The following is a 15,000-nucleotide window of genomic DNA, read 5'->3' on the forward strand; positions in this document are numbered from 1 at the left end:
GCCTAAGAGTGTATGAAATGCATATACAGACTTGTATACAACCTTCGCATAAGCGGCGCCTCCCTTACTCGTTCTCGGACATTTATCGCCCTCCCCACCAACCAAAAATGATTTGAATAATACCGAAATTACAACATAAGAAATTACAGCAACAATAATAACATCAACATCAACTAATAAGGATAATTGGCAACTACAGTAGTAATTCCGCTATTCGCTAAAATAATAATGGTATTAAATAATAAAAAAATATGAATGATAACGATGCACATTATGTCAACAACCTATGTAAACAGCTATGCCCGTCCTCGACTCGTGATCATTGTCGTTAAGAAGTATTTATTCTCTTGTTCCCTCAACAATAATGGTGCCGAATGAATGTATAATGCTAATAATAAGCATATAGATGTTAATAACAATGATGTCATAATCCTAACAGTGACGGTGGTGATAATTATAAAACTGAAAGGTAAATTGAAGAATTAAAAAAAAACAAGTAAACTAACAAAATATATGCACTAGTCTGATCTTACTGTTCGTGGAAGTGGAAACACCATTGCCTAGGACATAAATTAGCCCTGTCTGACGTTTCTGAAGGAGTTCTATTCTGCGAGGCTTTCCATCTCACGGTGTTTCTCGACCGGGGATCTGATGTCGAGGCCCGTCTGAAGGAATTCCGAAGTCAGATTTATGGTTCAGAGAAGTATAGTGACAGGAGTGAATTGTTGCGATGTTAAAACATTGTTTTTCACTGTGCTGCGAAAATAAATTTCCCTTGTCCAAATATATCCCCTATAGGAAACGCCCGCGTGCACACACACACACACACACACACACACACACACACACACACACACACACACACACACACACACACACACACACACACACACACACACACACACACACACACACACACACACTAGGAGGGGAAAGACAAACGATGATATGACTATATCGAAAAAAAACACTTTCGTAATACTAGTAAACATGTCAGGAGCGAGACTACGAGACTTAATGCTAGTGATATTAATATTAATGAAAGGAATAAGATAAGATAGCTGTCCATGCAGCTTCTACAAAGGATTCATAAAGGACTTCATAAATCAAACCGCTTCAGGGGAAGTTCCCTCTTGCTAATCCTCAGTGAACTTTCTGATTCCATACTTCTCAAGGGCGCAGGTGGGCGCGGCGTGACAGGTTGCCGATGAAGTTAAATCCGGAGGCGGAGGTTTGCACAAACTGCTTTTGCAGAGATTATTAGCCTGCGCGCGCTCTCTCTTTCTAACCCACATTGTACACACACACACACACACACACACACACACACACACACACACACACACACACACACACACACACACACACACACACACACACACACACACACACAAACATAGACACACACAGACACACACACACGCACGCACGCACGCACGCAAGCACACACACACACACCTGTTTTTCTTTCTTCGCTTCTCTTCCTCTCTTCGTCTTCATTTCCTGCTGTTCTGCTCCCAGCTACTGCCACCAACACACCCCTTTAAACAGGTAATATAATCATCCGCTCCTTCCTCCGGCGCATCGCAGAGGAATTTTCTTTCCAATGATCCTTCACTCTTTTGTTGATTGACAAGATATTCATCCCCGACTAATTGCAACAGTCGCTTCTGATGAATGATGAGATATCACTTGAATTCGAGGAAATGAGCGTGCAGTTGTGATTCGGATTTCGCATGAAATAAAAACATTTCTTTTTCCTTCAGTGAATATTTTTTTATGTTTGATTCCCTGGAAATATTGTTATGATTTACATTTTAATAAATTCAGTAAGCAATAGTTTTATATTTCTAGTAAGCTAGGTGATCATTATTATACATCACACGCAATCCGTTATCACAAATGTCTTGATTGGTAAGCTATTTTAACTATCACGTTTCTCGTAATTTCCTAATCATGATGAGAATTATTGAACAATGCTACTATTATTACTCTATATTCTATTATTACCCATAAATCTAATTATACATAATAGATACTCTCAATACTAGGAGATTTAGAGAACTGTCTATTAGGGCATTATGCTATTAAAAAAAAAAAAAAAAAAAAAAAACTAAAGATAAGCAATATAATAAATAAGAACTGTGAACAAATTTTTAAAAAGACTAATAGGATAACTATATTGATAATCCCACAATCATAATATATTAATAGCGAATATATAATCATTACCATTACTTTTAAGTCTTTGAATATTCACTGTAACAACTCTCACCATCGCTAGAAAGATATTATGATCATTATTTTTAATCATTCATTTATTTTGTTTATTATTGCTGTTATAATTGTTATTAGTAGTAGTACTGTTGTTGTCGTTGTTACTGTTGTTGTTCATGTTCTTGTTCTTGTTCTTGTTATTGGTACTTCTATTAGTAATTCGATTATTATGATTTTCATTGACTTAAATATTATCAATATCAATATTGCTTTTACTATTACTATTATTGTTATCATCATTATTATTATTATCATTGTTATTATTACTGTTATTATTATCATTATTATTATTGGTATTAATATTATTATTATTATTACCATTATTATTATTATTATCATCATCATCATCATCATCATCATCATCATCATCATCATCATCATCATCATCATCATCATCATCATCATCATCATCATCATCATCATCATCACCATCATCATCATTACTATCATCATTACTATCATCATTATTATTATCCTTATCATGGGTTGTCATTTATTGTCAATATCATAATAATTATTGTTATCGCTGTTATTATTACTATTATCATTATTATTATTATTATCATTATTATTATTATTATTATTATTATTATTATTATTATTATTATTATTATTATTATTATTATTATTATTATATTCAAAAGTTTCCTTAGATCTGCTAATTAAAATCAAACACCGAGTCACTACCAGTGACCTAGGGTGATTGAAGTTTGAGGCGAAGGAACATCAACGAAAACATGCAAAATATGCAGAACAACCACAAATCAAAACATCCAGTCAAATCAATTCACGCACACAAAGAACACACCAGATTGATAATGCTCTTCTGAAAACATGTGCTGTGCTGTTTAAGACTATTTTTTGGATTCCTTCTAATTTTGGATTTCCTGGTATTTGCTCAAGAAACTTATCTGTACCTTTTTTTTTATAAGGCCAAGGGCTCTAATAACAACAGGCAAAGTTTTGGTTTTTAAATGCCACATCTTTTCCACCTCTATTTCCAGGTCTTTATACTTTGATATCTTTTCGAACACTTTTGTTAGGACGTTTCTGTCTGAAGGGATGCTCATATCTATAAACAGGCAAGTGTTGTTTATTTTGTCCTTGATGACGATATCTGGACGATTTGCCTGTATAGTACGATCTGTGTGAATTGGAAAGTTCCACAAGATTGTAGCATCTTTGCCTTCAGTAACTGGCTCTGGATGGAGTTTGTACCATTTATCATGTGTTCTGATAGAAAAGTGTTTGCAGATCTTCCAGTGCAGGTACTTGCCCACTCTGTCGTGTCGATTTTTGTACTCATTCGGTGTTAATATTGAGCAACCAGATACAAGGTGATCAATTGTCTCAACCTTGTCTTCACAAAACCTACACTTTAAGTCAGTGCCATTGTGCAAGATGTTAGCTTGATAGTTTCTAGTGAACAAACTTTGATCTTGGGCTGCAAGAATAAAACCCTCTGTTTCCCCTTTTAGTCCAGAGCTTCTAAGCCACTGATGGGTTGCAATTTCATCTACATCAGTGTGTTTGCTTCGAGTTGCAAACTGTCCGTGGAGAGGCTTTTCATGCCCCCTAGATTTAATTTTTTCTTGTCCGACCTTCTTTGCTTTTTGTTTTTCATGTTTAGCAGCCAGTGTTGGCAACATATGTTCGATATTTTCGCTCTCAATACCTAATTCCTGAGAAAATTTATTTGATTCCTTAACAATTGAGTGTAACCTTTTAGAGTTTTCATGTACTTTAACTAAGTGAAGCATCCAGTCGCTGGTTAGATCTAAGTATTGCAAGAGACCAATTGTTGTTGTTTTGTACGATAATTCCAACTGCATCATCCCCCTACCTCCTTTACTTCTAGGGACGTACAGACGGTCTACGTCTGATTTAGGGTGATACATTCTGTTGCATGTCAATTGCTTCCTAATTTTGGTGTCAATTTGTTTGAGTTCATGTAAGTTCCAGTCTATCACGTTAAAACTATATGTAACCACAGGTATTGCAAGAGTGTTGATTGCTGTTAGTTTGTTCTTTGAGTTTAATTCTGTTTTCAGGATTGACCTTACTCTTCGGATGCATTCTGTACGTATTTTTTTCTTCATCTATGATTGTTGTATCCCATTTCCTTCGTTTATTCCTAGATATTTATAGGTTTCTTCCTGATCCAATTCTTATATTACGGTATCAATACTTAACTTTATATTGTCAGATGTCACTAGTTTTCCTTGCTTAAAGGTTGCTTTAGCACACTTATCGAGACCAAACTTCATGCCTATGTCATCACTGAAATCTTTTACAGTTTTCAGCAACCTTTCCAATTCATTATCATTCTGAGCGTAAAGTTTCAAGTCATCCATATAGAATAAATGATTGATCTTTTTGTCCATGATCTTATATCCATACCCCGTGTTGCTAAGAAGCTGGGAGAGTGGGATAAGTGCCATACAGAATAAAAGAGGGGAAAAAGAGTCACCCTGGAAGATTCCGCATCTGATTCGCATCTTGTTTGAAATAAGAGTACCGTTCATGTGTTTGAGAGTAAGATTTGTCTCCCATAATGTAATGCTGTTTCAAAGAAAGTTGATTAAGACTGGAGAGACTTTGAGAATTTCTAAGGATTTCAAGATCCAAGAGTGTGGGACACTGTCAAAGGCTTTTTTATAGTCGATCCAAGCAGTACTTAGATGTCTGTGTTTAGTATGAGCATTTTCGAGAATCATTTTATTTATGAGCAGTTAATCTTTACATCCATATGATCCTCTGCAACATCCTTTTTGTTCGTTGGGAAAAATATTTTGTTCTTCCATGTGTCTGTAGGTTCTTTCAGTTAAGATTGCGGTAAGTAATTTATAGGTGGTTGTTAAGCATGTAATGGGTCTGTAGTTTTTTGGGTTATCTGTTTTGTTACTTTTGGCCAAGAGGTAAGTAGTCCCTTGACATAAACCATTTAGATGTTAAGTTAGGCTCTATCATAATTGAGTTAAAATTAGATGCTAATTTGGCACGCGCTGAAGAAAGTATTAAGCCAAAAATTTGGGATCTGGTCAACCCCAGGTGATTTCCATTTATGGGACTTTTTTAGTGTGTTTTGAATTTCTTCAGTGGTAATATTTTCCCATTTTTGTTCGGGAATATCCTTAGTGCTATTCTCAAAATCTTGTATCCATGCGTTTTCATTGTATTATTTATCTTTTCCCCAGATATTGTTCCAAAATTCCCAGACCTTTTCTTCAGATGGTATAGCTTCTACAAGAGTTGTTTCTTTTCTTATTTCGCAGTAAAATTTCTTCATGTCAGTCTCAAACATTTTATTCTGCCTGAAAAACTTTTAGCGTTTGCCATATCTACGTAACCTTTGTGCCTTAACCTGAAGTTTTTGTTTAAGCTCTTCTTTAAGCGTTGGTATTTGTTCTTTAGAAAGTATTTTGTATCTCTTTATTACTTTTCTCGATTGCTTCCCATTATCTTTTTGTAGTTCTAATATCGATCTATTTCTTTCTCTATTATTACTTGCCACTTGGCTTTGCGAGGTTTCTTTTTTTGTTTTTTTCTTTCTTGACTTAATGCCACATTTTGCTTGGAGGACTCTTCCTGTTCCGTATATTAGTTCGTTTAATTTAGTTAAATCAGGATTTATTTCATGACAGTTATTCTAACGCCTTGTTACCTATATTTAATATACTTTTATATTTATGGATGTCTGAATTTTACTCATTTCAGTACGTTTTACTACCGATAGTTTGTCAATGATATCTGTTTTCATATCTAGCAATTCTCCCTCATCTGCGACAACTTCATCGATATTATTTCCAATTGCTAGATCAACTTTATTTGGCATGTTCAGTTTTTGTTCATCTTAATTTCCTTCCTTTTTATTTTCTTCTATATGTACCTCTATAGTGTCATTTTTTACTTGGTCTTTGATTATTGGGATTTCTATATCTGTTAATTTTTTTGTTAAGAACAATATGTCTTCTCATATTGGCTAGCTTGTTTGAGTTAAGCATTTGCGTTTTCTTATTTTCACTATACCTTAAACATCATTTTTTATAGGTGTCATCGGTATTATTTGTTTTAGGATTTTCGAGTGCATAGTAAAAGCAGTACATTACCTCAGTATACTCTTCCTTTGTCCATTTAAGTCTTGTTTTCTTTTGATTGTTAGTACTAGATGGTTGTACCGCAGGACCAGGGGTGGGATCTGTCCCGTCTTGGTGACCTGGCGGATTTTGACTAATGGAAGAGGTAGACTCAGTAGCATACTTTTCGATCCCAGGCGAGTCTTGCCCTGGGAGACGCGCCCCTTGTTGATCCGCGCGATTATTATTATTATTATTATTATTATTATCTTTGGTAGTAGTAGCAGTAATAAAAGTAGTAGTAGCAGTACTACAAGTAGTCTTGTTGTAGTTATTATTATTTTTTCTTTTCTTTTCTTTAGATCTGCTGATTAAAATCAAACACCGGGTCACTACCAGTGACCTAGGGTAAATGAAGTTTGAGGCAAATGGAACACTAACAGAAATATGCTCACAACTTCTGCAACAGGCTCCTTGAGTGTATAGCAAAAGCAGTACATTACCTCATTATACTCTTCCTTTGTCCATTTAAGTCTTGTTTTCTTTTGATTGTTAGTACAAGATGGCCGAACCGCAGGGCCAGTGGTGGGAACTATCCCGTCCTAGTAACCTGGCGGATTTTGAAAAATGGAAGAGTTAGAATTAGTTCTGCCCTGAGGGATGCGCCCCTTGTTGATCCGTGTGACGAGCGCCGCTTTATCACCCACTTCCTACTCTCACTTCAGAAGCAGGATACATTTCAGCCTCACTGTGAAGAAGCTGGACATCCCGCGCCAGTCACCAACTGGCATTTCCACGTCCCTGCGAGCACGGTGTTTAACGCACCACTCGACGCCCCGTGGACATCATGTAGCCTACTGAGTCTTTATACTGGGGCGGCTAATCAGTGATCCCTGCCCAGGGGAGTATTTGTTTAGGCAATCATTGTTGGTGGTTCCCAACCCACCATCATATCCACGATAGACTCACCCACTACCGTATCTAGGTTCTATTTACCTAGAATTATTTAAATCAGCGTGCTTGCTCACACACGCGCGCGGGCGATGCGCGTGCATTATTATTATTATTATTATTATTATTATTATTATTATTATTACTACTATCGCTGTTATTATTATTATTATTATTATTATCATTGGTAGTAGTAGTAGTAGTAATAGTAGTAGTAGCAGTACTAGTAGTAGTCTTGTTGTTGTTGTTGTAGTTATTGTTATTATTATTATTATTACTACTACTACTACTACTACTACTACTACTACTACTACTACTACTACTACTACTACTACTACTACTACTGCTACTACTATTATTATTATTACTATCATCATCATCATCATTATTATTATTAATAAAAGACAGAATAATGCAATGCCGCATTGATATAGACGGAGTGACCTAAGTTCGAGTCCTGGTCAGGGAGGATATATCTATATCAATGCGGTATTGCATGATTCCACCTTTCTTATATATACCGCAGTACATCTGACTTCGGTTTCGAATTTCTAAATCAATCGCCACCGAGTACCCACGGGGAGTGTATAAAACCTTGCTATTATTACTCATTTATGATGCTGCTGCTGCTGCTGCTGCTGCTGCTGCTGCTGATGATGATGATGATGATGATGATGATGATCATCATCATCATCATCATCATCATCATCATCATCATCATCATCATCATCATCATCATCATCATCATCATCATCATCATCTTTTTTTTCATTATCATTGTTAACATTACAACCAATGTTTTTATTATCAGTATATCATAAGTATTATTATTATGATCCTTATCATTTTCATCACTATTATTGTGATCACTGCTTCGAATTTAATAATTACCATCATCATTATTAGAATTATTAGATCTCTTAACATTATTACTGTCATTCTTATTAGTACCATTATCATTATTATTATCATCTTCATTAGTATCACTATCATGACCACTGCGTTAATACTATCATCATTTTTATTATTTGGTTATTAGTGTCATTACTATCATTACCATTAACGATATCTTTAACAGCAGTAGATGTATTATATTATTGAAATCATGTTATCATTATCAAGACATAATTATTCTCACTGCAATTAATATTATAAGTTTTCTATTATAATCATTAATATTGCTATCATCATCATCGTAGCAACATCATTATCTTCACGAGCACAATGACCGTTAATATTGTTTTATGATCATCATAAATATGAAATTGTGATTGGAATATACAATTAGAATATAACGATTAAAACCGTAATTTGTTTTACTGTATCAATGATTACGTACAGACAATAGTGAAAAAACAATATGCCCTGAGTGATGACCACTGATACAACATCCTTTACTGCAAAACCTTAGTCTTAGGCTGTCTTGTTATATACTTGTTATATATATATTCCAGTCAGATTTATCGTGAATGACTCGTAGTTCACCTACTAATATGTAAATAATTCTAAGCCGAACGTATATTAACGTATGTTAATACAGACGTAAAAGTTGTTATATCAAAATGGGTTTCTTTATCTCTGTCACACACACACACACACACACACACACACACACACACACACACACACACACACACACACACACACACACTTCACACACACACACACACACACACACACACACACACACACACACACACACACACACACACACACACACACACACACACACACACACACTCACACACTCTCTCTCTCTCTCTCTCTCTCTCTCTCTCTCTCTCTCTCTCTCTCTCTCTCTCTCTCCTCTCTCTCTCTCTCTCTCTCTCTCTCACACACACACACACACACACACACACACACACACACACACACACACACACACACACACACACACACACACACACACACACACACACACACACACATAACACATACACAAACAAACGCATTGACTTGTTACGTATACCAGTGAAAACAGATTTTGTTTCACCCTACACTAATGTTATCAGAGAAAAAAAAAACGCTACAAAGTTTTGAAATTCGTATACACAGACCAAGAACGATTTCCATGGAACGCTTGCACAGGTTTGCTAATGAAGAAACCAAAGGCAGGCGGTCAGAATGGGCGAATTTATGATCCAGGGAGGCGTGAGGCGAGAGACGCATCGATGAAGCGGGCGCAGATGGCGAGGACAATTCCCGGTCGTTAACTCTTTGATAGTAATTCAAATTTCATTCCAAAGTTTTCATCCGCTCTGGTTGAGAAATACAAACACTAATAGACGGAGAGACAGAATCAAACATGCTGGTATGTACATGTGAACGTTCTTTCTCCTTATCCAGTCTTAGTCATATCTCTTCCCCCTCTCTCTTCTCTCTCTCTGTCTCTCTGTCTGTCTGTCTCTGTCTCTGTCTCTGTCTCTCTCTCTCTCCCTCTCTCTCTCTCTGTATATATGTACATATATGTAGTTATGTAATATATATATATGTATATATACATATATTTTATATATGCATGTATGTATGTATGTATTATATATATATATATATATATATATATATATATATATATATATACGTATATATATATATATTTATATATATATATATATATATATATATATATATTTTTTTTTTTTTTTTTTTTTTTTTACGGTAGATTCATGTTTGAGCCGCCGTGGTCACAGCATGATACTTAATTGTAGTTTTCATGTTGTGATGTTCTTGGAGTGAGTACGTGCTAGGGTCCCCAGTTCCTTTCCACGGAGAGTGCCGGTGTTACCGTTTTAGGTAATCATTCTCTCTATTTATCCGGGTTTGAAACCAGCACTGACTTGGGCTGGCTTGCCCAACCAGTGGCTAGGTAGGCAATCGAGGTGAAGTTCCTTGCCCAAGGGAACAACGCGCCGGCCGGTGACTCGAACCCTCGAACTCAGATTGCCGTCGTGACAGTCTTGAGTCCGATACTCTAACCACTCGGCGTGTGTGTGTGTGTGTGTGTGTGTGTGTGTGTGTGTGTGTGTGTGTGTGTGTGTGTGTGTGTGTGTGTGTGTGTGTGAAGTAAATATAAATACAAACATATATTTATGTATATATATATATATTTATTTATTTATTTATTTATTTATTTATTCATTTATGTATGTATGTATCTGTATATAAACACATGAATATATATATATATATATATATATATATATATATATATATATATATATATATATATATATATATATATATATATATATAATTATATGTATATATATATAGCCTATATATACACATATACATATATATACTCAAGGATGAGAAACAAAGTTTATATATACATGTACACACATACATACGTTTGCTTAATATGTAAATATATTTGTTTAAAGAGGAAGATAAAAAAAGAAAAGTACAACTAGCGACAAGGCTCTTAATAGTAGCTGATCAACCTAATATAGTGAATCTCTACATCACAGGGGCATTGAAGAACACCTGTCGGAGAGTAAAATAGAAAAAAAAAATATTAATGTGAAGGCACACAAAACAACAAGGCACACATTTCACGGTAACTGCACAAGGTCGAGAAATAAAGTATGAACAATTTTTTTGACTCAGATGCCTTCGCAGGGAATTTCAATTTGTTTCTAAACGGAAACAGGTACAATCGAGATCAAAGGGTTTGACAAGGCACCGCCGTCAATAAGACCGATGATATAGATAAAATGAAATGCTCATAACAGAGAAATCTGGATATTCTATGTGTAGGTGACACGTGGTTTCACCTAAATCAAGTTCTTTTAACAAAATTCCTAAATGTCTGCACATATGTACGACATACTCTCAAACAACTCCGCTATAATTGCTGAGAGTGCAGATGTAGAGGATATCTGGGTTACCGTACAAAACAATATGCTTCCGTCTTTCATTGTAGGCACAGGGAGCCTACTCGTATAATAGTAATTATGGTTCCTCTGAATCTTTTTTTTTTTTTTTTTTTTTTTTTTTTTATCGAAATGTCACAAAAGAAAAAACCTCTTTTCACCATAGGTTTTCTGACTGATTATTTAAACAAGCCCATTACAAAGGTAATGAAGATAATTACGAAAGACAAATTTGGACAAAAGGTCTATAACTTACAAAAGTCATAAAAAACACTTCACTAATTAGTACAATAATAACAAACAGAGCTCACATCGTTCTCCATACAAACTTCAATTCCATGCCATGCTTCTGATCCCGTGCGCATAATGAGGACGCTTAGTATAAAGAAATCGAATCGACCACCAATCACAAAAAGTTTTAGTTAATTAACCAACTATGATTCTAAATCACACCACAAATAATAGCCAAAAAATTAACTCTTCTAAAGAAAATGTAAACAAATAATGTATAGAAGCAGGTAAATCTTTTCACGGAAGTGATTAATAATAGTACAGATGTCCTCGATCCCTTTGTTACAAAAAACAGTCAGACATCCTCCTGCTCCGTGGATCACTGACATCACAAGAGCCATGACAGAAAGAACACTCATAAAGCTCTCAAAATTAAGTTTTGACATGGCCCTTCAGGAAGAAGAGGACGAATTTAAATATTAAACAATATTTAGGAATGCATAACATTTATGCAATCCTTTTATGCCTTTAAAGAGATTTATACTTTTTATGTAATATTTATTGTTATTTACTTTTACTTATAAGGCACATTATTTCTTGATAGATTTCTAAACGTTTTAAATATTTAAATATTTTAACCCTACAAGGCTGTTGACGCGGCAGATAATTTTAAATAATCGGAGCGATACAAGGAGTCAAAACCGAGTATTTCATATTATTTCGTAAATGATCTAAATGTAAAAGACCCTGCTAAAGGTAATTAAAACACTTCTGCCAAACAAAAAGCATCACAGAATTATTAAATTTAAATTCCAGAATTAGCTCGAATTATTTTAATGATTTCTTGGCTAAAATTGGAAATACATATTAACAAACAACAGCTTCGACATATCACCAAAGTACAGGTAGGGTGAGGCCCCCAGCCTTTTTTTTTCAGACTACAACCTGTAAAAATAGAAACGGTAATCCTTACAACGTGAAACTAATGTTGCAGGGGGGATGGCATTGCTTTTCGCATTATCAGAGACAGTCTATCTACAATGGCAGATTACCTAACTGTTATCATTAACACACGTCCGATTACCGGCGATTTCCCATCCCATCGAAAAAATCGTACTGACCAATTGACGACATTCTTAGAGATCAATGACCTTCTATCCAAAACACATGATTCCAGAAGTAAGCTGTCTAAGCTGATTATTGAAACGACATTATTATAGATTACACATAAAGTTTAAGAGAATATGGACAACCTAATAAACTGCCTTACATTGTACGATATAGCCACCGAATATAAATCAATGATAAATAAAAAAAATCGATACATGTTGGTTCAAAAGTATCTAAGTAACGGAAAGCAATGAGTCAAAATTCGTGGGAATCTACATGGATTTTTATTAGTCCTAATCCTTTTTTCAATAATCGTAAATGATTTGTCAACTCTAACCCGAAACTGCCTTGTTTAATACGCCGATGATTTACAATTTCTCCCTTGTGATTCTGTAAACAACTTGGATAAAATGGTATAAACGACCCAAGAGATACTGGCACAACTAAAAGGATACTTTCACATAAATGGCTTCAAGATAAATCCAAATAAAACACAAAGTATCTTCATGGGTAGTTACGAAAATATCTCCAAAATTCCTGTCAACATTACCATAAAATTTCAAGATGCTACATAAGGCCCAGCATTTCCGTATAAAACCTAGAGTAAACATTGACAGATTCATAACATTTCAGACCCAGTCGACTACATCCATAGAAAAGCAATGGACATACTAATCTACCTAAGTCATATAAAAGATAAATTCCCTGCTAAACGAGGTTCTCCGTTATGTAAACACTCTCTAATCATTAACTATTGCTCAATCATATGGGGTACATTGAATAATGGAAAAATTCAGGAAATTAAAAAATGCAAGACGTTGCTGCGAGAGAAGCGCTTGGTAACTTAAATATCGTATGACCACATTATCCCGCTCATGAATATACTAAGCTGGCTAAAAGTGCATTACAAGTGCATTGCAATACTAGTTCAAAAATAATTCGAGGTTGTTATCCAAAGTGCTTTTAGCTCTTCCAGCCATTAGTAACGTAATATGCATCCAACTGAAACGTCACAAAATATAAGGAGAAGCAAGACGCATACATACTACTATTCATATTTACTGCAAAACTATTCTTTATGTAATAATAAAAATAATAATAATAATGATAATAATAATAATAATAAACATTGTAACAGAAGGAGTAAAATATTTCGAATTTGAATTTGCATTTTGGGTCGAGAAAAGCCATAGGACGTAAGATCGCAAAGGTGTGAAGGATATTCCATTTGTACGAATAATAAAGCCTTCAGAATTAGTTTATGGACACTGAATCCACGATTATAATACTTGTTATTGGTGGTTGTTATTATTGTTCTTTAATCAATTTTGAGTGTTTTCTTTTAGGACGTGGAGGCCGATGAATAGCCGAGAAATAGTAAGGGAGGCGCCGCTTATGCGAAGGTTGTTATCATCATATGTACTGTTATCATCTGCATATTCATTTATCACTCTTACCCTTTAGGGAACGAGGGAATGAATACTCTGGAGCAACAATGTCCGCGACCGAGGAAGGATCGCCGCTTATCGGAACGAATCGAGCTAATTTACGAGTCCTATCTGAAACGTCGATGCGTTCTTGTCTCGCCGGGTGTTCACAGTTGCCGCTGTTGGTTCATCCACGTTGCTCCCTCGTTCAGCGAGTGGGTTTTCCCCTTTGTCTCCTTGGCATTCATGTTCGGCTCATTACCGCCAGCGAGAGATAGAAACAAAACATAGGCCAGTTCTGGTACAGAGATGGCACAACACACGTCTTTGGATTCACTAATAAAAGAGGATGATATTAATGTTTTCTTTCTGAAAAGCTATGAAGTTTTATATATTCTCAGTATTCGAAAAAATCATACTTTGGTTAAAAGAAGTTAAATTCAATACTGGTGCTAAAATATCGGTATCCTTAATATGCATTCCAGCACCAGGAAAATGTTGCCATTACCATTGCTGGTTTCAGTTCCTTAGAACATCCCATTACAGATTCCTCATAATTACTAGTGCACTACAGTTTATTGTTAGAAAAGCTTAAATGAAAGTCATTCTCTCTCAAACATAACATGTACTACTCATATTACCGTGTGCTATTTAAACCCCTCCTCTCACGCTCAAGTGACCAAGCATGTGATGAATTATGTAATCAAATGGGCAGAAAATTCACTCGTCGCGAATGCTGTTATGTTCTGTTAATTTGTAGTATTCTGTGGTTATTTTGTTATTTTGCTTATGGCGGTGCCCATAGTAACTCCTGTGGCAGGGCTTCACCTTGCAGTCAGATACCAGTGCCATCATTTTAAATCAGCTGGCTTGAAACTGCTCGTAATATCTTAGCAAAATTGAGTTAGCATGATTTTCCAAATGCTGTAATTCATTTTCTTGTTTTGGTGTCTCGTTCAAATGTGTATTGCTTTGACAGAATTAAACACACAAATGCACGCACACATTTACAATTTCCATATATATATATATATATATATATATATATATTAT

Source organism: Penaeus monodon, chromosome 11 (assembly GCF_015228065.2).
Source record: "Penaeus monodon isolate SGIC_2016 chromosome 11, NSTDA_Pmon_1, whole genome shotgun sequence".
Classification (NCBI taxonomy): Eukaryota; Metazoa; Arthropoda; class Malacostraca; order Decapoda; family Penaeidae; genus Penaeus; species Penaeus monodon.